At 34.5% G+C, this 26039-nt stretch overlaps 1 protein-coding gene across 1 annotated transcript in view; it reads right to left on the minus strand.

Annotated features, from left to right (window-relative positions):
* The window catches only part of CCDC91 (coiled-coil domain containing 91), a 395593-nt gene that overhangs the window by 348912 nt on the left and 20642 nt on the right, over positions 1-26039 (minus strand). Inside the window, exon 2 of the mRNA XM_011934104.1 lies at positions 16196-16262. The gene's annotated coding sequence lies outside the window, so the exon portion shown is untranslated. The remainder of the gene's footprint in view (positions 1-16195; positions 16263-26039) is intronic.

Consider the following 26039-nt stretch of genomic DNA (forward strand, 5'->3'; position numbering starts at 1 on the left):
TTTTTTTTTTTTTTTTTTTGAGAAGGAGTCTCACTCTGTTGCCCAGGCTAGAGTGCAATGGCGCTATATCGGCTCACTGCAACCTCCACCTCCTGGATTCGAGGATTCTCCTGCCTCAACCTCCCAAGTAGCTGGGATTACAGGTACCCACCAACACGCTCAGATAATTTTTGTATTTTTAGTAGAGACAGGGTTTTGCCATGTCGGCCAGGCTGATTTTGAACTCCTGACCTCAGGTGATCTGCCTGCCGTGGCCTCCCAAAGTGCTGGGATTACAGGTGTGAGCCACCATGCCCCACAAGAACACAGGTATATTTTGGGAAATTCCTCTTCTAGTAACATGCCCTAGAGAAACTCTCACCCATGTATACCAGAAGTCTTGCACAAGAATATTCATGGTAACACTGTTTGCAACAGTAAATCCCACAAACAACCCAAATGCCCATCGAGAACTCTAGTAAGTACTCAAGAGAAAGATTAGATTACCTGAGAAATGAAGGAAATGATTAGCTACTCATATCCTAGAACTATTCTTCATACAAAACAAAACTGCAAGCTGACACTTGGGGGAAAGGCAGAAAACCCTCCCACCCTCTGAAACCAGACAAATACCAGGAGTCAGTAGAGAGAACACAAATTGTACACAAACTTTTTCAGGAAAAAAGAACAGGAAATGCTTCTCAATTTACTGAAATTTGTTTTATGACCAAGGATATGGCTTATCCTGGTGAAGGTTCCATGCACATATGAAAAGAAAGCATGTTCTTTTCAATAGATAAAAGACAGAGACATTTCACCAAAGAAGATATACAAAGGGGATAGCAACTAAGCAAATAAAAAGATGTCAAACATCACCAGTCTTTAGAGAAACGGAAACTAAGGCCACAATGAGACACCGCCACATACCTACCAGAGTAGCGAAAATAAAATGTAATGACAATACCAAATGCTGGCAAGGATGTGGAGAAAGTGGCTCTTTCCAACATTTCTGGTTTGAAAGATCCACTTTTTCTTGTGAGAGTGTAAAACAGTATGACCACTTGGGAAAACAGTTGTTCCATTTCTTTAAAAATTAAATATATACTTCCTATAAGACCAAGCAATTGCACTCCTTGGTATTTATCCCAGGAAAATGAAAACTTATGTCCACACAAAAACCAGTACATGATTGTTCATAGCTTTGTTTGTAACAGCCAAAAACTGGAAACAACCAAAATGTCCTAAAATAAGTGAATGGTTAAACAAACTGTGCCACATCGCTACCACTATGATACTTATCAGCCATAAAAAGGAAAGAACTACTAACACACGCAAGTTGGAGAGATTTCAAAGGTATTACGCTGAGTGAAAAAAAAAAAAAAAAAGTCAATCTCAAAGGTCATATAACGAAAAATTCCATTTATATAAAATAAACTACATGTGTCTCTTTTAAAATGTGTTTTGACTTACTGCGTGTTTCCTTCAATTGCTTTACAAATTTATCACCAATCTGCCTTAGCTCCATAACACATTAGTTTAGTATATTTCAGAAACACATACCAATGACCCCATTTCAGGTGTTCCCATTTCAGAGAATAAATACAATTCATCTCAGTTTTTTACAGCGGGTGGCAAAAATTGTGAGATAAACAAAAAGGAAAAAAAGTCAAGAAGTAATCAACAAAACTAAACCAAGAGATAATCTATACATTAAAGCATTAAGACAAAAACTTTTTTAAAAACTGTGATTAATACAAGAACACAGTGAAAATGGTAGAAAACATGCATAAGAGGGAATCAACAGATAGAAAGAAACTATTAGAAAGAGTAAAATGGACTTAGACCTAGTTTTTTTCCCCAGTAAGAAATATGGCAAATGAAATCAAAGATCTATTTTTAATGAGTCATGACGACACTGCAGCTTTCAGAGTAACTATTGATAGAAACACCAATCTAATTCCAAATTTAAACATTCTGCCAATGCCTACGGCAAAATTACAAAATTGTTTTATTATAAAGAAAATATATTCCACAGTTACAAGAGCTAGATATTAAATTTTAGTGTTTCTTCTAAATTTTGCTAATATTTGAGCAACGCTGTTCTCCAGATTTTACTGTCAAAACAAGATAAAAACAATTTACTATAATCCCCTCACACTGTTTTCATTTTATCTTATCTCCTTCTAGCACTCAAATAAATACATATATATTTTAATTGTACATGCAATTATAAGTTCTTTTTCATTTATTATATAAGCTATAGTTCTAAGTAATAGCCTTTATAATTGTAGTCTTCATAATTGTATTATTTACATGTGTGTAACATCCCATCAATGTGACCACTTTTCTATATTTGATGTCCAAAAAGAGGAAGTTTCAGCATGAGTTTATGCTGGATAAACTTTATTATCTTTCCTAGCATATAATATTCCATATTACATAGTTAATGCCACAATGATGTCTTCACACATTAACATTTTTCTTCTTTAAATTTAATACCTTAATATGAACTCTCAGATATAGAATGATTAGCTCAAAGAGTATGAACGCTGCTTGACATGGTTTACTGCATCACTTTCCACAGGAGCTATACTAAATTAATGTCATCACATGCAATTTTTAAAAAATCTTTATACATAAACACATAAATGTTAATTTTAACTTTAAAGCATAAATTAGTAGGCATGTTTCCCTACCTCAAATACGCTCTCCAACTTCCCTCCCACAATATTTGCCTACTAAAATGGTCCAAGTTAACCACCTACTATATACCTCTATTCTCATACATATAAAAATATGTATTCTCATACATGTGTCTACATATATAATGATGTTATCACTACATTTCTTAATATAAGATGCCCCCCCACATACACACACACACATATATATATACATTATTTTTTTTCCGAGACAAGAGTCTCACTCTGTCGCCCAGGCTGTAGTGCAATGGTGCGATCTCGGCTCACTGCAACATCCGCGTCCGCGTCCTGGGTTCAAGCGATTCTCCCACCTCAGCCTCCCGAGTAGCTGGGATTACAGGTACCAACCATCATGTCAAGCTAATTTTTGTACTTTTGTAGAGACGGGGTTTCACCATTTTGGCCAGGCTGGTCTCAAAATCCTGACCTCAGGTGATCTGCCCACCCTGACCTCCCAAAGTGCTGGGATTACAGGCATGAGCCACTGTGCCTGGCTGCCACACACATTTTCAATCATCTTAGTTGTTCTCATGTAATAATTCCCCATGCAAATCCCACCAAGTTTACTGGTGCATATCTGATTCATTCTTTTTAATGACTACTAAGATTATATTACGTAGATATATTATGTAGATACATAATAAATACATTCACAATTCCCCTACTGATAGACATAAATTGCATTTCCAGTTTTTGCCACTAGAAACAAATGCTCATACAGAAATGCTTATATATGGAAGCATGTTTCTATGAGTTAGATTTCAAAGAGTAAGATTGTAAGGTCAACCGGTATAAATACATTTTTTATTTTTAATAAATATTATCAGACCACTGTCTACAAAGGCTCTACTAATTCACATTTCTACCAGCAAAATATAAAACTAATTATTTCCTTAGGTTCTTGCCAATACAATGTTATTGCTGGTTCTTTTCTCTCTCTCTCTTTTCATTAAAGGTGGGGGCTGAAGGAGGCAATATGATAGATATAAAGTTATATATCACACTAGTGAGTTAGAACATCTTTTCATATGTTGTTGGCCATTTGGATTGGCTTCTTCATATCTTTTGCTCATTTTCGTATAGTGCTGTTTGTTTCCTTTTTGTCATCTAAGAAGTTATCATATAGAACAGATATCAACTCTGTCCTTTCTCTGCACTGTATGTATTTTTACCAATTGTTTGTGTGGTATATCTTTCCATTCAACTGTTAAGTTTCATACAAATATATCTTTCTTTTTAGCTTGTAGATTTACAATGGTGGTTAAGATTTTCCTCACCCCAAGAATGTACATGATGAATGCTACAGAAAACAAAAAAGGGACTGATACAGGGAAAAAATTAAGAATTCAGTGGTAAAAGAGGGCTCATCTGTGGAGCTGATATTAAAGCTGTGACCCAACGTATAAGGATGTAATAATAGTAAAAAGAGTAGAGAAGTCCACATGTGAATATGTTCATGTCAAAGGAAGAGAGGAGCAGGTCAATTAAGACGGCGATCCCTTCCTATTTTATAATTAAATCTTTCAGTGATTTCAAAAATGTATATTCACTCGTAGCAGTTTCCTGTGGCTGCTGTAACAAATTGCCAAAACTTAGTGGATGAAAACAACAGATATTTATTCTCTCACAATTCTGGAGGCCAGAAGTTCAAACTGGGCTGAAATCAAAGAGTTGGGAAGGCTGGCTCCCTCTGGAGGCTCTAGGAGAGAATCCAAGCCTTGCCTCTTCCAGCTTCTAAAAGCTGCTGGTATTCCTTGGTTTGTAGCCTCCTCACTCTAATGTTCAAGGCTAGTATGTTCAAATCTCTTTCTACTCTTTGTTCACACTGCCTTCTCTGCTGTATGTCTGTAGATTATGCCTCTGTTTATCTCTTATGAGTACACTTGTGATAGTATTTAGGACCCACACAGATAATCTAGAGTAATCTCTCCATCTCAAGACCCTTAACTTAATCATATCTTCAAAAACCCTTTTCCACATAAAGTAACATTTATAGGTTCCTAGGACCTAATACCTTTGAAGGACATTATTCTGCCTACAACAACTTTAAAAAAGAAAATGTGTGTGTGGGGTGTGTGTGTGTGTGTGTGTGTATGTGTGAGTATACATGTATGTATGTATTAACATAAATGGATGGGAGAAATTAAACATAACTATTAGTGAGGGATATACTTCGAGTTGCATGAAAATCAAAAAAATAACAATCACTTACAATATAATATGAGATATACAAACAAAATTTTAGTGACTTGATTTTCCATTTTCATTACTGTACACTGCCTTACATGTATATACTTCTACCTACAATTTTCCATAAAAGAAGTCTCTAAAAAGCGTACCTACTACATTCAAATAAAACACATTAAAGGGGGATATAAAATCATTAGCTTTGTAAGGGAGATAGAGATTTGAATAAATTTTTTATTTGAAATGTACTATTATATTGTTACTTATGTAAAAAAGTATTTTTAAAGTATTGAAAAATAATCTCACAAACATCATACTATATACCTTTATTATACATCAAAATATGTTTTTTCAACAAACTTTGAAACAAAGCATTCCATAATGAAAATAAATTCTAATCTGTTTCCATAAACCAGATTTCCACATTTTATGTGGTCTTAAATTGTGGCTTGCCAGTATTTTACAGCTTTTAAACATAGTCTAGTAACTAAAAAGTGACATATTTCACAAAGTGGCTAATTTGAAGGTAACAATGACTACGCATCACTCTATATAATCTGAGACATATTTTAATATAATTTATAAACTTTTATATTTAGTATTTTGGATGCAGAGGTCTCAAAGTTTTTTATTTTATATGAAGAAAAGGTACATTACCATAAAGATAACAGATACAAAATAGTTTACTGGACTATAATAATGGAAGCCAAAAAATTCAACAGAAAAAGATTACAATACAGCAATAATATTAAATTTATACATTTAACTTTATGCTGCTATTCAAAACATCTATATATCAAATAACACAAAATCAAGTAGAAATACTCTTCCACAGAAAACTGCCTCTAACTTCTAATACACAACGTTTATACAAAATGGGAACAAAGTTAATGACTAGTACCAATCACAAAGAGAAAGGGCATTTTCATTCTTGTATTAAAAAAAATTCAACATCATCACTAATTATTAAGTTTATTTGATATCAGTTAAATAAAATACAGAGATCAAACTTTGATCTATTCTCAGCATCTAACAAGCATGACGCAAACTCAATAAATGTTGACTAATCTTAGGAAACGTTATATTTACTTCGAACAGCAAAGCATAGCAAAGTCTAGTGGAAATAAATGATTTATATTGATAATTTCAGAAATTTTTCAGTTTCTTCAGCTATCATTCACTGGTCATGAAAAACTGTGTCACTGAAAAAATGTTACTGAGAAAATCTGTTCTTTATCATTACAGATGATGCAAGACACTATATTTAAAAATCCAAGGTAAAATTTACCTCCTTATATACAAAAATAACACTATGCACAGCTTAAGTACCAAAGAAAAAAATTATTTATAAATATCAAATTCATATTAAAATGCTGCCTTCTCAAACATGATACTCAGACCTAGTCCACTTAACAAAAGTATCTCATACTGTAGTCTAAAATGTCTGTTACCAGGAATCCAAATGGGATCTGCAGCATGCCAAAAGATTGTAACTCAAATTCATTTATACACATTATTGAATTTCATTTTCCTTGTCTTTTTTTTTTTAATGCTATGAGGCATTAACTCACACCTAATTGTGGGAGAACAAGGGTTGGATTAATAAATAGAAATTTTACAGAAATTCTACTGTAAAATTTATGATAATTTCCTTATCATAAAGAAGTTGTGCTCATTCTATCCTTTGTCAATTTTACTCTCTCTAGGTGTTTCATACTCATTTATAATTTGAATCAGTTAAATGGAGACCTATGTGTTCTTCCATAGCCTTCATTATTGACATCTACCAGAAATATTCTCAGGATTTTAAAAATAAGAATGCCATTAATTATATACACCATTTAAACCTTTGGCATATTTTAAATGGCCACAAATTATTTGGTGTGCCTTCTACAGAGAAGAAGTCTATGTCTCCCACCCATGAATGTGGGTGAGCTTTGTGGAACCTTTGACCGGTAGCATGGGTGACAAATGTGCCATTTTCTGGGCCCAGGCCTTAAGAAATAGGCATCTTCCACTTCCTGTCTTATGAATACTTACTCTGGAGAAAACGACCCTCCATATAAGAAATCTGACTATTCTGAGACTACCATGCTATAAAGAAGCCCAAACTAGCCATGTGGAGAGAGCACACAAAGACAGAACACACCTAATCAAACTTGCACTCTGCCAGTTATGCAAACACCAGCAAAACCCTTCTCAAATTCCTGACTCACAAAATTATGAGCAAAATGACACAGTTGTTTAAGCTGCTAAGTTTGGGGTAGTTTGTTACACAGCAATAACTAAAACAAAAACTATAATTTTATTTTACAGTATGAACTCACTATTTGTAACAACAGAAAAGAAGACTGACAATTGGTAGCTGTAAGACACTGAAACTTTAAAAAAAAAAACTTTCAAATTATCAACTTACTATCCATGCTACAAGTTCTTTTCATTAACTGCCACATAACAAATTCATGGGTCATGATATTAACCAATGCTCTCCGTTACCTTTGATTCTCACAGTGTGAAGGAAGGGGTAGAGGTTAATAAGACAAGACGTAGCACTTATGCTCCCATTAGCTGAATTGTAAACTATCAAGAAACAGCTATTTTTTGTTTCCAAACATTTTTATCTGGGTTATATCTATTAATGTATAACTTCACTAAATATCTTTAAAAATCTGTAAGATAGCAGTGGAAGTAGTTGTTCCCATGAAAAAGTTGACTACTTATAACAGTTTGATTAGGACTACTTGCTTTTTAAAAAAATTCTGTCAAGACACAATACTATAAAAATTTAGGACAATCTCCACTGAGACTATTTTGCAACTGTATCACTATACTTAGAAATTAAAGAGGATATTTAAAGGTGTGATTTAAGAAAAATTTACAATAAATTCCAATAAGGAGACCTGCATTCATAGAAAAGATTTGGGTCTAATAACAAAAGGCTAGACTACAAATATGTTATAAAGCATGTCCATATCATTTTCATGACTATCTATTTTAGCCAAAAATATTTTTATAAACTTAATTACTAGGCCCAATTTAAATGAATAAAGAAGCTAGTATTATAAACCCTTTTTGAAAAATGTTTTTTAAATTAAGAAACAATGATGAAGTTTCCATTTTGCAAGATGAGTTCTATGGATGAATGATAGTGATGGCAGCACAATATAATGTACTTAATGCCACTAAACTGTACACTTTAAAATAGTAAAGGTGATCAATTTTACCAGTATTTTACAATTTTGAAAAAATAAAGATGATGCCAAGAGTTAAGCAATACATATTTGACTTATGTCCCCCAATGAACTATGAGCTGTTTCAAAAGCACTGTCAAAGTAACAGAGGCTCATGTCTACATAACCTTACCTAACAATACGAAAAAAAAAAAACAAATATGAGTTTAAAAACTAAATAAGAATAGTTTTCTTCCTCCCAAACCTGAAAGATGATCTTCTCAGAGAAGTCAGTTTTCAATAATTAGGACAAAATTGACTTATGCTGACAAAACAAACAAATGAAGATTTTAATTTCCAGATTAAACCGGACCTTGTATTCACAAAGATATTCCAATATTCAATATTCAAAATATCAAAAGAACTACTTCCCATTTGGGTCAAAAAAGGATATTGTAGGTATTGTCACTTTACATAGATTCTTCTTTAATCTCTGAATTAAATATTAACATTCGCAGGAATTTTCTCACCAATAACAAGATGTTCTCTAACATTTTTCACTACACTATTCAAAAAGCTTCACAAATATAATAAAAAATCAAAAACATGTTAGATAAATTAAGCCAGTAATAGAGAATGCATGTTATAAAATTTCATTTATATGAAGTTCAAGAACAGGCAAAACTAATATATGTAACAGAAATCAGAAGAGTAGACAGCAGGGGTTGGGGGAGAATGGTATGGAGAAAGACTACAAGGGGAATGAGGGAATTCTCTGAGGAAATGGAAATGTTTGTATCTTGATTGGAGTATTGTTACACAGGTATATATTTATCAGAGTTCAGCAAACTATACACCCTCTATCCATACCTTTTGTGATATATGTAAATTACACATTAATTTTTTTAATAGAGGGTTGGGAAAAAAGACTTAGGAAATCAGTCTAAAAATTAATTCATGAGATGTATCCCCTGAAACCAGTAATGGTATTTTTTTTTTTTTAGATAGAGTCTCGCTCTGTCGCCCAGGCTGGAGCACAATCTCGGCTCACCGCAACCTCCGCCTCCTGGGTGCAAGAGATTGTCCTGCCTCAGCCTTCTGAATAGCTGAGATTACAGGCACGTGCCACCACGCCCAGCTAATTTTTGAGTAATGGTATTTTTAACACCAGAATTATTACATAGAGCAGTTTACTGAAACGTAAATTGCTAGTTGGTAACAGAACAAGACATACCATCATTTCTGACCATTCAGTCATAACAGTTTTAGAGATGAATAAAACATCACCATTCTTGATTATTTAAAACTAAATTAACAAGATACCTCAAATGACCACAAAACTTAGCTTCTCTAAGTTCATCCCTGTTTTTCCAATGTCTAATTCCTCCCCTCTAATTCAGGTCAATCTAATTTAATTCAACAAACTCATTACACTTATTCTATAATAGTTGTTATGTGAGAAGCTAAGTACAACAGAATACAAAGATGAATTTATAGTAACCCCTATGCTCAAGGCATTTATAATCTAGTAGATGGCATTACACAAGTACATAAGAGCTATTAAGAAAAGACTTCATGGTACCTGCAATATTCAAACTGAAACCCTGTGCAATTCAGACAAGTAATTAGAAAAGTGAAAAAAAAAAATGTAAGTAAAGCAAAAGACCAGTAAGAGGCTTGTGCTCTAAACTTATCCCTCTCTCTTCACATTTACTACCACTGCAGGAAAAGTCCATAAGTATCACTGTATTCTGTGTTTCCAAGAAATTTTCAAATGCAAATACAAAGAATCACCTGCATTTTTATAAATTAAAAAAAAAAAAAACACAAAATCCATGGTCACAATTCTATGGGTAGACAGATAAAATGATCCACTATATTTTTTATAAAGGATATTCAGTTTGATTCAAACCACTGACATCAATGTACCTGGCAGTGTATGGAAAATCACAGATTTCAGACTTTTCTGGAGTGAATTATCCTACTTTGAAAATCTAAAATTATAATTATGAAGTGACAGAAAACATCACAATCTGAATTCTGCTTACACAAAACCACATGGTGTTCAATGCCAAGTTCCTAATTTACAGCTGGGAAAATCACCATTGAAGATAGCTGTGCCTGAATCAGATTCACTTAACAGAAAACCAGATGTAAACCTCAAATTATATGTGATTATCTCCAGCCACTCATATAAACAAGAATAACATGAACTGAAAGACAGTAAATTCACCTAGACCTTTCTAAATCTGGCCACCATAATACTACAATATTCCTTTCTTAAAATTATCTAATAAATTATTAATAGAAGAAAGGAGGGGATAAAAACATGTGCATCTTCACTTAAGTACAGTTAAAAATCTAAAATTACTCTAATTATAAAGTCCTTTTTATACAGTCTGCTTAAAAAGCAGAAAATTCTCAATCTTGAAACACACTCTTCACTTTTAAAATACAAAGAAAACCCACTAGACTTTTAGGATATCAAGTCTTAGCATGCCATCTCAAAACTCTTTCCCAAACAACTTGTCACAAATGAACAGGAACAAGCTGTACTAAGGATGTACAAAGATATTTCTTTAGGTTGTTTGCTTAATCAGCTATTGATGTCCCATCATAAATTAAGAAACCAAATGTATGCCAACAGGAGTCTGTCTGCAACTACAATATTACTTTATATTATTTCGCCTCAGAAGTTTGGAACCTATGGAAAGTCCATTTAAAAAATTTACCTGGCATGTAAATGCTAACATATTTTGTTTGCCTTTTGAAGCCACACCAGATTCCAACCCACAGAAACAGGATTTCCAGTTTATTTCTCACAACCCACATGTACAAACCCAAAATTACAACACAGAAAAGTATTATTAGAATTCTATAATAGTAAAGAAAAGAAATTCACCATACAGCTCTATTTCTTAGAGCCTCTAGTATAGTGGCCTATCCATATTACACAATATTTCACATCTAAATTAAACACTCAAACACAGAAGGCTTACCTTGGTACTCTAATGTAAGAAATCTGGCTTTACAATGGAAAACCTAAGCTAGTTTGAACACTGTAAATTAAATAATGGCATAAAAGCCAGGTACAGTGGCTCATGTCTATAATCCCAGCTCTTTGGGAGGCAGAGGCAGGCAGATCACTTGAGCCCAGGAGTTCGAGACCAGCCTGGGCAATATGGTGAAACCCCATCACTACAAAAAAAAAAATACAAAATTTAGTTGGGCATGGTAGTGCTCACCTATAGTCCCAGTTACTTGGATGCTGTTGTGGCAGGATCACTTGAGTCCAGAAGGTGAAGGCTGCAGTGAGCCATGATCACACCACTGCACTCCAGCCTGGGTGAAAGACCCAGACCCTGTCTCCAAAAAAAAAACCATAATTTCTTTTAAAAAATCAAATACATAATTATTACAGTTTAATAAGAGTATATCTCATATTCAATTCTTTGTAGAAATTAGCCTCATGCTTCTTTGTAGGCACCTATTTCCAGTGACTTCAAGAAATATGCATGTAGTTGTTGACCTATTGCAACGACATCATTTCAGAAACATCGAAATTTAGTACTCAGTTTTGCTCCCACTAGTAAATACCACTATTTAATATTATGTCCACTCACTGCTGCACAGAATTCCAACCATGCAAACCTCACTACCAAAGTTATCAAAGCTTTTAATACCACCAAAAGCCAAGAAGCAAAAATATGCCCCCCAAAACTTGCTTACCCAGAATATTTGGAGGATTGAGTTTTCAACTTAATTTAAGAAGCACTATCAAAAATACATTGGCCAATTTCCCTGCCTTAGGCAATGAAGTACAGAATGACTCCAGATTACACATATCCTTTATACACAAATGGACATTAAGGGAATGGAAAGGATTTATACCTAAAATACACTGACATTTCCATCTTCTCTTTCCATCTGTCACCCTCAGAAGTACAATGCGAGGTTAAAGTAATACTTGTGGTTAAAGAATCATTTCCGAGAAGAATGAATAATGAAAAGTTTAGCCTGGATTAAAAAGTCAACAAAGATAAAGAATAGGTATCTTCAAGTAGGGTAAGATAGTAAGAGTTCTCTCTTAGCTGATATAATGAAAAGCTCTTGGCTCACAAGGTCCATAAGTAGCATCTCTTAATTTTGTCAACTCAAAACCCTTCCTCCAAACCTTCTTCTGGCCATAAACATAGACAATTAGTCCAACATGAGCTAAACAAAACAAAACATATCCCCACCATTAATAATCAGTCTTAGGGATAGGAAACTGACTCAAGCTGGATCAATCAGAGTCCTTCCCTGGGATGTTTCCAACTAGAGATGGAAGAAGAAAAACCCTGTTTCTCTCTGATCACAAAACTCTCCTTACCTACTAAGTTCTAAACTCAACAACTGCCTTCTCTTACTTCCTCAAACATGCAAAAGTTCAGGCCCATTTTAGAAATCTTGCCTAGCCAGTCCCTGGAATGCTCTTCCTCCTGATATTTACATGGCTAGCTATTTCTTCTGATTCATATCTCAGCTTTAATGTCTCTTCTAGACAAAGGTTTTCCTAAAGTAGTCACTTAATTACTGTCACATCGTTCTATTTTAATTCTCTGCATAGCACTTACCACTTTAATACTGTTCTTTTTTATACTCTCTGTTGTGTTTCTAACACCTAGAATAGTACCTGGCTCAGGATATGCACTCCATTCATAATTTGTTGAATTAATCAATAGAAGCTGTGAATAAATTAGCCCAAAGCCAGCAGCAACCATGGTCCTAGCCCCAGGAAGAAGCCAGTCTGAAAGAGTAAAGTCATTAAAAAAAAAGAAGCAGCAGCAGTAGCAGCAATGAAAAAAGTAGAACTCCTAGAGCTATCTTCAGTCATCTCTAAGACCAGCTCCAAACCTGCCCATAATAGAGTTTGATTACATATATAGGTGGCCTTTAAAATGGTATGTATACACCTCCGAGAAGAGCGATGTATAAGACAATCCACCAGAATGTGAGAAGAAAAGACTACAACGCATAAAATAAGATACTTTTATATTGTACTATCCTTTGAAAAGTGCCATAATTTGTGTTTTATAATGTACATAATGTACTGTTATAATCATATATGTATCAAATGTACAGATAAATATACCCATACTGAGGATGCATCCTCAAAAATGTATTCCTGGTAGAGGTGAACAATCAAAAAGTGTGGAGACAATCAAAGTTAATGAGCAAATTTATTTCTTTTAACCTAACATGTTTCAGCTTTCTTTCATTTCCAACCAAAAGACTTCTGAAATGTGCTTAACACATATTTGGTACCCAAATACTTGAAAATGCTGAATGCAGAGACTAACTCTTTACGGGTCCAGAGAACAGACAAATGAAAGTTAAAGGTAGGCAGATTTCAAACCTGTATGAAAATAACTTCCTAAAATTTAGGTCCGTCCACAAGTAATCACTGGCTCTCCAACCATAAATTTCCTGCTATGAAGGGTTCAAGCAGAAACCTGGTTACCATCAATAAAAATTCTGTATTTGTGAGGTAATCTATGCAACAAGTGTTAACAGAGTGAATACTAAGTGCTAGGAATCATACAATGAATTAAATCAAGTCCTTATGTCCTTGGATATCACAGTTTAATAGAAAGACAGACTTGCAAACATATATATGGTACACAATATATCTACACAACAACTGAGAAAGATAGTAATGTACTCTCCATCGGTGAGGATATCTAAGTTAAAAACGATGAATAAGTAAAAGCCAATTTTCCTGTTCGTTAAAAAAGATAAGCACATTCCTGGTGAAGACACAGCCAAAAGGACAGGTTTATAAAGCACACAGTATAGCAAACCAAAAATACCACAAATAATGCGGAATTGTTGAATGATAAGGTATCTATGGTGGGAGAATAACTACAAATGAAGATACTAGATAGGTGGCTAGAAGCAAAATTATGAAGATTCATGATAAGGAGTTTGGGAGGAGGCGAAGAACAATAAAAATAACTGTCTTTTAGAGTGTACTAATTTGTTGCAGACACATTCCTAAACTCTTTAGACACACTATCACTTTTAATCCTTAGAAAATTCCTGTATCACCTCCTCTTTTTCAATAAGAAAACTTATGCTAGAGCGAGATCAAGTAATTTACCTAAAATCAATTAGAGGCAAACACAGAACTCATTGAAGAATTCTGAAAAGAGAAATAAGACGTATTTTGAGTAAGTGACATGCGTAATGGAAAAAACATGGCTATGAGGCAATGTGGATAACAGTGTGAAAGTAGAATAGGCTAGTTTGAGGGAAATCTATGCAATAAACTAACAATCCAAAGTAAGAGGTAATAAGGGAGTGTGAATAAGGAAAAGGAAAACTAAAGGATCCCATCAGTTTCTACCTTCAGTAAGTGGGAAGAAAAAGCAAGTTTGGGTGTAAAAAGGCATAAAATGAAATAAATGAGGTATACAATAATTAGTTTGGGCTTAGGCAATATGGACACATTTGAGTTTGAGGTTTCAACAAAAGACCAAAAGGAAAAGGTCTAATAGGAAGTTGACTGGAAAGAGGAAGAGTTCAAAAAAAGTGGTAGAAATAATCGCTAGGATAAACATATTCAGAAATCGTCGATATACATCAACAATTTTAAAACTGGCCCAGCAAAGTAGAAAATAAATATCCATGGTCATCCATGCAGAAAAATTCCAAAAAACCCTATGCAGCTACTTCACTATCAAGAAGGTGGAAAATAACTCCCCATCTAGTGTGGTCTGCACATAGTGACTTCATCGCAAAGAGTACAATATGTAAAGAGAGAAAAAGAATAACTTTCCAGTGAAAAAGCCTAATAAAAACCACCTTAGTCAAATGATCAAAGTAAACATCAACAATAAGTCACAATAAGTTACAGCTTAGCAATGATAAGTTGATCGTAAATACCCTTGATATGATGTGATGAAAATGGCACTTCACCTCTATGCTCTTCCTCCTAAAAACCCTAACCCCAGTCTAATCATGAGGAAAAACATCATATCAATCTCAGTTGAGGAACATCTGACCAATACTCCTCAAAACAGTCAAGGTCATCAAAACCAAGTAAAGTTTAAGAAACCATCACAGCCAAGACGTGTCTGACTAATACTCCTCAAAACGGTCAAGGTCATCAAAAACAAGTAAAGTTTAAGAAATTGCACAGCCAAGAGCAGCCTAAGGAGACATGACCACTAAATGTAATATGGTAACCTAGACAGCAACCTGGAACAGAAAAAGGGCAGTAGATAAAAATAAAGGGAATATTAACACAGTATGGACTTTAGTTAATAAGTATGTATAAATATTGGCCATTTATTTAAACAAATGTACCACAAAAATGTAAAATGTTAATAAAAGGTGTGAGGTTTATGAGAACTCTCTATATTATTGTCATAATTTTCTATAAAGATAAAACCATTCTAAATAATGTTTATATTTCTAATTAGGCCAAAAATAAAACCATAGAAAACCATTACTATTCAAGGGATAAGTAGAGGAAAACAGGTCAGTAAATAAAATTTAAAAGGCATGACCAGAAATACAGAAAGATACAGACAGGTCTAATATATGTCATAGAGGTCAAAGAGGATAAGGAACAAAGAGAATCCACTGAATTTAAGAGGTCACTGGGAAAAGAAATGAGGTGAAGCTACAAGAATAAAAGGTAAATCACAGTTAGTTTATGATGCCTTATGAACCATGACTTTATTATTCATCCAGTTAAAAATCTCATAAAAGATTCTCCTAGTTTCCAATCTATTAATAGTCTTCCCTGTTCCAGTCACAACCATTTAATTGCCAAAAACCTACATCATTATGAATCTTCATTCACAAGTATTAGATGCATGAGACAAAAACTTCCATCTGGAAGTAACAGAATTCCAAAATCAAACTGGCTAAATCAGTAAGATGTATAACTAGTATCTCATGTAACAAGAAGGCCAAAGGTAGAGCAGTCTTTAAGTACTGCAAGTCAGAGCTTCAGAAATTCTAATTCCCTTGGCTCTGGCCTCCTATATTTAGCTTCATCCACAGGCTGGAAGCAAGATGACAAAAATATTTTGAGATTCAGATCTGCCCATCCTTAAACCCGCTGCCAGCAAAGAAAAGGAATTACTATGTTTCACTTAGACTTACCAGAATCAATCCTAGAACTTGGAATGAGGTCTCCTTTCTCTGAGTCACATAAAGGAGGGTCAGATGCCTAAACAAAACAGAGAATCTGTTAGAAAGGCAGTGGGAGGCTGGGTGTGGTGGCTCACGTCTGTAGTCCCCACACTTTGAGAGGCCGAGGCAGGCCAGATCACCTGAGGTCAGGAGCTCAAGACCAGCCTGGCCAACATGGCAAAACCCCATCTCTACTAAAATACAAAAATTATCCAGGTGTGGTGGCGGGTGCCTGTAATCCCTCCCACTCTACTCTGGAGGCTGAGGCTGCAGAATCACTTGAATCCAGGAGGTGGAGGTTGCAGTGAGCCGAGATCATGCCACTACACTCCAGCATAGGCAAAAAGAGTGAGACTCTGTCTCAAAAAAAAGCGGGCGGGTAGTGGGAAAAGGGGTAATGTTAAATAGGCAGTCGACAGCAGCCAATACAGAAGGTTCTTATTTGCATGTTTTTCTAGCTTAAGAACTTTTAAAAATTACCTCAATATGATGAAGAAGAAACTCAAACAAAATAAGGGCCACACAATTTCCTTCCTAAAATAACCAAATGACAACCTCAGATACTATCACTACTGTTTTACAGATCAAGGGGGAAAATGGCACATGAATTTGTAAGTCTTCTCTCATCACTCCAACTTTATATTGCAAAAATACAATGTATTTGGATATTTTCAAACGAGAATCTTGTATCTTACACTTTAAACTTTTATTTTGTTGGAATAGGATGAGAAGAGATCCCAAGGCAGTGGAAAGAGCACTAAACTTGGCATCAGGGCATGGGGCTCTAGTCCTAATTCTTCCAACTAAATTACAGCATTTTTGAAGATGATCACCTAATATCTAGGGTCTAATTTCCTCCTTTCTTAAATTAGTAAGTTAGGAGAGATGATCTCTCAAGTCTTATTCCTGGTTATTTCCTAATTAAAAACAATATTCACTTGTTAGCTAGAAAATTTATGCAGACTATTTACCGTTGTAATTCTGCGCTAGCCAATTCCTAAACATCCATTCCAAGACTATGGGCTGATGACATATGAAGCTTTTTCCTACAAAACTTCACTTTCACAAAAACTTTCACTGTGGCCAGAAATGTGAATAGCATGATGTTACAACTCCTGAAATAACTCAAAAATTTAATTCACTTTCTCTTTAAACCCAAGTTCATTATTAAAGGTTTCAGTGAACCTACAGATGCAAACCCTCCCTGTTGGACAGGAAAATGGAAAATGACAAAAACTTAACCACTTTGAAATTCAATTAACGACAAGATTTCTAACCACTAAGCCTAAATGAGGAAGAAGATGAAAATCAAAGCACAATGAAAAAGCTGGAATCACAAACAAGTCACAAACAGAAATGGAAATTTCTATACAGAGAGAAAGAAAAGGAGAGGAAATACCCCCCCAATAGCAGTATATAAGCCTAGAAGAAATTAAGCCTAAAAGTCTCATAAGCTTCTCTTTGAAACTATTGATTTACACAAAATGGACAAAAATAATTTCCAAAAAAAGGTTGGTGACAGTGCGAAACATGCCCTTTGGGAACCTCAGGTTAATAAATTGTTGGTAAAGCAGACCCAAAACCCATAGCTTATGCCAACTGCATTATGACCTGGAGTTAGTTTTTCTCAAAATTATTAATAATGAAAAATACTTACACAGGATACACATGTATTGCCAGGAAAAAAAATGCACTTCTTTGAAACAGTTTTTAAAACAACAAACCACCCACAGAAACCACATGGGCACAAAATGAAACGATTCTGGTCACTGATTTGTGGAGCACTTAAGCATTCCCCAAGTAAAAGACTCCACTTTAGGCTCGCTTTCTGAGACAAGCAGGCCATCCATGAAAATACCTGATTGAGAACTACCAAGCAAACACTGCAAACATACCCTCCAATGGCCTGAGTTTCAAGAGAAATAATTTTCTCCAAGGAGAATCTTGCAGTTGTAAGAGCCTACTTCTTTTAAGAAGACATTTCTTTTCCTCACAGTAAGACTCTAGACAAAGCTTAAAAATTGACTCTGAAGATAAAATAAATTAAATCTAACTCAAAAGTGCTTAACACTACAATAGTATAAGTTAACATATCCTAGAACTGATTTTGCATCAGTAGCAGCATCACTAATACAATTACTCAATTTATCAAATTACATAACAATAGCCTAGTGAGATATTACATCAGATATACCATACTGAGGTAAGTTTCAAAAGAGAAAGGAAGAAATATACAGGAGACAATATTGTTTACGAGACAGGCAAAAGGAGAAAGCAGGAAATGAGTGGCAGGTAGTTACACTGGAATGCTAGAAGCTAAGCTAGGTACACTGAACAGGTAGAGACTCAGAAAAAGGAAGCCAAGTGAAACCACACTCAGGCTAGCATGTAGCATTGCCTAGAGTATAATGCAAAGATGACAAAGAAACTCATTTACATATGGAAATATCAGACAGGTACTAGATACTTTAACAGAAAGTTTATCTCGACCCTCAGCATCACCAATTGTCCACCTACTCCTTTAAGCAAATAAGCAAAAGATCATTTTTAAACATGGCTTATATTGTCCCTACGAGAGATAAGAACACCATAAAACCCAGAAACATGCAAGAGCTACAAGTTCACCTTTATGTGCAAACACAGGCTTCATCATGCTTTCAATTTCCCGACATATTGCCAGTAAAATTAACTAGGTTTTTCCCCCTCTACTTTGATTTTACGTAAGGTGCTGACTTTATCCTTGGACAGGCTGGCGAAGCTCACCTTGTCAGACCCTGCATAACCTTAAAGAACACATATAATTTCCAGAAGAAACAAGAAGAATGGAAAAATAGATGAGTTCACAAAAGAAACAATTTTAAATTCTATGTATCTATAGTCTTCAATCTTTAGAGATGATGTTACTGGTAGTATTTGTTATCACATATATAAATCCTACAAAGACAAAAGTACTAAGAGCCACCTAGGTGCAGTTGTAGCTATCTTACACAGTTCCAACACAATGAAAAGGATAACAATGCCAAGGATGAAAAGCCCTAGGATTGTCAGCTCCTCAGAAAGAAAACAGTTTTAAAGAATGACTAAATTAGATCCATTGCAGAAAACAAAAAGGGAAATCCTGTAACTATACTGAGGATCTCTAACTAACCAAACATAAAATGTGTACACCAGAATTCATTCTATGGTAAAATAACTGTATTCTAAGTAGCAGCTGAATACCATGATTTATTATGGATACAGAAATAAGAAATGCCTGGTTTTTCAAGGCTTAGTAAAAATAGCAAGTGAGAAGTCTAAAATATAAAAACTACCAAAAAATACGGTACATATCCCTAGTGTATAAATTTTATGCAAAGATTAACAGAGTGATGAGATTTACTTTATAAAGTATTATAAAAGATGAACAGAGTAAATGAAAAATTAAAACAGGTACTTCCTATATATCACCAACAGCTTACTCACAGACATCTCACCAGCACAAGCACCACCACCACCACTGCCACCCCTGTGGTTTCACACTGTGGTTACTTCAAAGTAAAATTATGATAAAGGTTGAAAGGAAATATAAACTACAGTATACAGATAGCATTTTACTTCCAACCAAAGTGGACACACGGAGACCAGATTTAACGTCTAGTTTCTAAGCAACTAGAAAAATGAACAATAAAAGAGAAAAAGCAACTAGAAAACTGAACAAAAGATGTACAAGATGAAATAATGTGCAAATACTAGACAACGGTACAAAATTGTGATTCCCAAAAGAAAGGAAACAAGGTTATAACTGCCAAACTTACAAACTGGAGTCAGTTTCCAGGCCAAAGTGTATGATGGGGGAAGCCAAGTAAAGCTGACCTCTCACTGAGTTAAAGGGGCAGAGTTAAGAGTTCACAAAGCTTGGGCCGGGCGCAGTGGCTCAAGCCTGTAATCCCAGCACTTTGGGAGGCCGAGACGGGTGGATCACGAGGTCAGGAGATCGAGACCATCCTGAGCTACACAGTGAAACCCCGTCTCTACTAAAAAATACAAAAACTAGCTGGGCGAGATGGCGGGCGCCTGTAGTCCCAGCTACTCGGGAGGCTGAGGCAGGAGAATGGCGTAAACCCGGGAGGCGGAGCTTGCAGTGAGCCGAGATCGCGCCACTGCACTCCACAAAGCAGCTAGAATTTACAAGTGCAAGCATCTGAAAATTAGAGCTCCAGAGACAGAGAGGTCTTCTCAAGTCTTAAATTGAGTTCTAACCTATATACACGTGGGAGAAAATTACCCAAGGACAGGAAAAGAACAACAAAAGTGAGTGGACAGACCATCTGGAGCTCACACATAAGAGTTTGTATTCTTATCAGTCGGAGTGGATAAACCTAGTAATATATGGAGCATTCAGCTGAATGCTCAGGGGGGTATCTCCTTAGTACTGGGGCTGTATTAGACCTAAACAAAAGGCTGCTCTGGAGCCATGCTAACAAATCTCAAAAGTAAGCCTCAAAATAATCAAACTGATTGCTAGTGACACAGCAAAGAGTCAGAACAAAATACAAAACTATTTAAAATTAAAAAATTCAGCAATCAACAAAAAAAAATTCAAAATGCCTGACAGCCAATAAAGAATTAACAGTCAAATAAAGAATCAGAAAACTATAACCCATAACCAGGAGAAAAATCACTTGACAGAAACAGACACAGAAATGAGAGAGATGGAGAGAATCAGCAGACGTAAAATCAGCTATTATAAATATGTTTTATAACTTTAAGAAAGTAGAGAAAAAATGGTCATGATGATGAGAGGCATGGAAGATATGAAAAAGTTTCAAATGAAACTTACAGAGGAGAACTTTGAAACAAAAAATATAAAAGATGAGATTAACAGCATATTAAACACTATGGAAGATCACGAAGTTAAAAAAACAGCGACAGTAACTATTCAAAACAAAGTACAGATAGGAAAAAATACTGAGAAAAAATGGATAATTTCAAGTGGTCTAAAACTTGTGTAACTGGAGACCCCCAAAAAGGGAAGATACAGAAGAAATTATTTTAAAAAGGCTGAAAATTTTCTGAATTTCATGAACATTATAAAACCAGAGATCCAAGAAGCTAAAGAATAGCAAGAAAGAACAAACATAAAGAAATCATACCAATGCACATCAAAATCTAATTACAGAAAATGAATATAAGAGAATATTTGCATTTAGGCCAGAAAAAAAAGAACACATTACTACAAAAGAACTAAAATAAGAATAAAAGTAGGCTTCTTGCCAGAAACCATGTAAACCAGAATATAATGGAGAAATATCTTTCAACCTAAAGGGGAAAAAACACATGGCAGTACAGACTTCTTTGCCCAGAAAAAATACCTTTAAAAATTGAAGAGGAATTTTCTTTTTTTCAGATAAACAAAGCGTATGAGAATTATCTGCCACCAGACCTGTACTAAAAGAAATATCAAGGAAATTTCTTCAGGGAGAAGAAAGATAAAACCAGATTGAAATCTGAATCTACACAAAAGAAATTAGGAGTCCCAGAAATAGTAAACAGATGGGTAAATATAAAAATTTAAAGATAACTGAATATATAAAGCAAAAACTTTTTTTAAATGTTGGCTTTATAGAATATGTAGAAGTAAACTGCGTACCAATAACACAATGAGAGATGAAATAAAGGTATATTGTTGTGAGGTTCTTACACTGTACATAAAATGGAAAAATACTGATAAATAGACTAATAGGTTAAAGATATATATTGTAGACACTGAAGCATTTAATTAATTAATTAATTAGCAAAGATATATACCTAGAAAGTCCACAGTGGATCTAAAATGAAATCATTAAAAGTAAAGCATCCTCAAACCCAACATAAATCAGGAAACAAGGAAAAAAGCAGAAGGAAAAAAGGAAAATAAACAGTAAAATGATATATTTAAATTCAACCATGAAATGATAATTGCATTAAGTGTAAGTAGTCTAAACGACTAAATTTAAAAGCAGAGATTGCAGACTGAATGAAAAAGACCCAACTGTATGCCACCTACAAAAAAAAATCACTTTTACTATGAAAACACAAGAGATAAAATTAAAGGGCTGAAAAGATACGCCATGCAAACATCAATCAAAAGAAACTTGAAATGCCTATATTAATATTATACAAATTAGAATATTAGAGTATAAAGGGAAAAATTTCATAATGACAGATAAATTAATCAAGATACTATAATATTCAAATGTATACATATCTCATAAGCTTTGATGAACTGTACTCTTAAAAATGATTACATTGGGGGCAGGGCACAGTGGCCCACACCTGTAATCCCAGCACTTTGGGAGGCTGAGGCGGGCGGAGCATGAGGTCGGGAGATCGAGACCATCTGGCTAACACAGTGAAACCCGTCTCTACTTAAAAAAATACAAAAAATTAGCCGAGCGTGCTAAGGGAACAAGGGAACATTTTGCAGTCATTAAATATTCCACATAATACTGTAGTGGTTTCTCATATGTAAGTATTTGTCAAAGTCATCAAATTATATACTAAATATTGGTGATTTCTTTTTTTTATTTTGTCTTTCAGCTTGAGGAGTTATTGGTGATTTTAATTATTTATACACCTCAATTAAAACTGATCTTTAAATCACTACAATATACAAAAAGAACCAATGAAAACGAGCTTTCTGTTACAGACTTTTATCACGGCCTCTATGCTTGTCACTAGTGCTAAATCCCTTCCTCTAGCAGGAATGGGAGTAGAAAGATCACAGTAGACCAACAGTCTAATAGGCATTCCCTTGAAAGGCCAGAGAAAAAGTTGATCTCTTAGGCAGAACTACAGTTGCTACCAAAATCAAACTGGGAAAGGAGTAAGATATTAGGGGAAAAAGATGTGCAATGTGTATGTAAAGTGTCTCAGGCAGGTAAGCTTGAAAAAAGGATATCTAAAGGGATCAAACACGGAAGATGGAGGAAGTGAGAACAGAGCATGAAGTCACCAAACTAGAAAATGAGTGAGACTGGAATAGGAGGGGACAGTTATAATAGGTAAACAGGAAGACAACCTTAGATGATAAGAAAAGGATGTCACCTACGTCAAGATTTTTTAAGCTCTCTACAGTAAACTAGGCTGCCATGGAAAGTGAAGTTATCAGGTTCTTCCAAATTATAATCATCTTTCTGCTTAGTAAAAGTCTGTATCTTACTTTTAATTTGAAAGTAAGAGCATACCACCACCCTGCATCCAAATTAAAGCCTTATTTTTTTCAGGTAGTTACATAAAATAATATATTACATACAGTTTTATCCTACCCTGCCTAGGGTTGCCTTCATCATGCCGATACTTACTTCTCCCACTCTGCTGCTGGTAATCTACTCCTACCATGAAATCCTACAGTCCTTTCACAGTTTGGCTCAGATTTACCTTTACAGTCTTATCTTCTGCCTTTCTCCAGCAATTCTAAAAAATCTGTCCCTTTGTGGCACAGAAAAATAGTTAATTAATAAATACTTAGTATCTTTTGATTCACTTACTGACTTCAACTTCTTAAATACACGGGAAAACATCTGAAGGCTACCTATAAAAATGAATATAAGATTGAGTAGTCTGTTCAAAATTGCTGTTTCAGAAAATTTCCTAAAATTTTTCCAAAAGCTACGTATAACTCAAGTATGTTCAACTAAACTTAGCTTATCTGCAAACTACTACCACCCCAGGATATTTAAAGGATATAATGAATTAAAAATTTCAAATCTGTGTGTTTACATATACATATATTCTGTGTTTACATGTACATATATTCAATTATGTATTCTAATCTGTTCTAGAACCTCTGTTGTCAGTACCACAATACTACCATCTTGCTCATTTTTGCATATTTCCTAGTAGTACGTTAAGAGATTAGTTCGGGACATAATTTCCTTATCATGAGGGAAAGATGTGTACACTTTGGGTAACAGGGAAGCAATAGTAGTAATGTTCATTGTTACTGCTGAGTAGTATTGTACGAATGTACTGTAATTCCTTTATCCAGATACTAGTTGATACACATTTGAGTTGTTTCTAATTTTAAACATTTTCTGACAGGTCTTTATGTGTAAGTGCAATTCTCTGAAGTGCTGCTTCCTTTATCATCATTACAAGTGATTCCCTGATGCTTATGATATTCCCTGATGTTGATATTCTAAAATGCTAAAACAAAGAATCCCTTAACATGAAAGTAACATTCTATTTACTTCCCTCACAATGATTTTCTCTCTCCTGAACAAACACACTTAAAGCCATCAAGAAATTTCAGTTTCATAGATGAAGAGAGCAATTATAAGAACACTGCTCTCAACACTTGCTTATTACCTTAAGAATGAATAAAAATATATAACTATATAAAAAGAGTGCTAAAGTTTATACACACGCAGAAACACACACCCCAACTTCTCTACATACAAAACCAATTAATGGTGTTTTATTCAATTATCATGATTACCTTCCTCTGGGAGAGTAGACAAAGTCCACCAGTTCATTACACATAAGTTCCCAAAAAGATGGCACAATTTTGGTTAGCATAATTGAATTATGTGATATTTTTGAGGCACTATATATATTTTATTTTACTTACTGAAACCATGTTAAAGTAACTGAATTGCAAGAGAAATATGTATGTGCTGTGCTTAGAAAATGACTATACATTTTCTGAAGATAAGAACCAACAAAAGCTTGCCATATAATCCAACATGAGAAACACAGAAAGGACTGTAGTGAGAGCTGATGAACAACAAAGAAAGCTTAAATGATCTGCATAATTCCAGACCTCAGCATTGCTACACAATCACAATGGAAAGAATGTGTGGCAATTAGACAGCTTTAAATGCTGAAAATATACAAAGGATCATTCTTCTCTCCTAAAAGCTTTTGATCAAAGAGGAAATCCTGGAGTCTTCATGCTAACTCATTCTTTACTTACAACAACAAAACGACGACGATTAAGCACTGCTAAGTATTGCTATTAATGGATTTCTCCTCTCTTTTTAATTTAAGCAGCATTATTCAGCATAAGATTCCATTTTAAGTATATTAAATCTTTCCCCAGTATATCTGATTAACATTTTAGCCCTCAACAGGGAAAACAGGGGCATAATGACTATCTTCTATAACCTAAAACGGCAATGTGGTGAAAATAAAACAGATGTACCAATTCCTGAGAATTACCAAATACACTGAAGCCAAAGCAGGTATGTGTCACTGTTGTTAAATGTTCATATGCTTGACAGTGTACATACACTGCTTCTGTCTATGTCTGGCTTTCTAAAATATTTACTATAAATTCTGCTTGTACTAGGCATTTTAAGCATTTCATTATTTTTTTCATTTTCCTTTTACATAGTATACAGTCATTTATTTCTTAAGTTGCCTTTGGGATATCACAAACAATAAAGGCAAATTATGAAGTAGGCTAAAGACCACTCTTCTTAATAGGCACAGTGGTAAGATAATCCTACATTATTTCAAAATTTTATTAGCTTCATATTTGACATTACATCATGCCAACCACAAACTGTTGGTTATACTGGAAAAGGAAATAATCAATGAATTTTCTACTTTTTTGGTAAGTATATTAATCAGGGTTCTCCAGAAAAAGAGAACTAAGAGGAAGTATATCTGTGTATATAAATAGAGAAACATTAATTTCAGAAATTGGCTCATGAGATTATAGCAGCCAAGACGTCCAAAGATATGCAGTCAGCAAGCTGGAGAGCTAGGAGAATCAATAGTGTTAAGCCTGACGACAAGGAAAGCTGATGGTGTAAGTTCTAGTCTGAGTCCAATGGCCTGAGAACCAGAA

Source organism: Colobus angolensis, unplaced genomic scaffold (genome assembly GCF_000951035.1).
Source record: "Colobus angolensis palliatus isolate OR3802 unplaced genomic scaffold, Cang.pa_1.0 Scaffold131, whole genome shotgun sequence".
NCBI lineage: Eukaryota > Metazoa > Chordata > Mammalia > Primates > Cercopithecidae > Colobus > Colobus angolensis.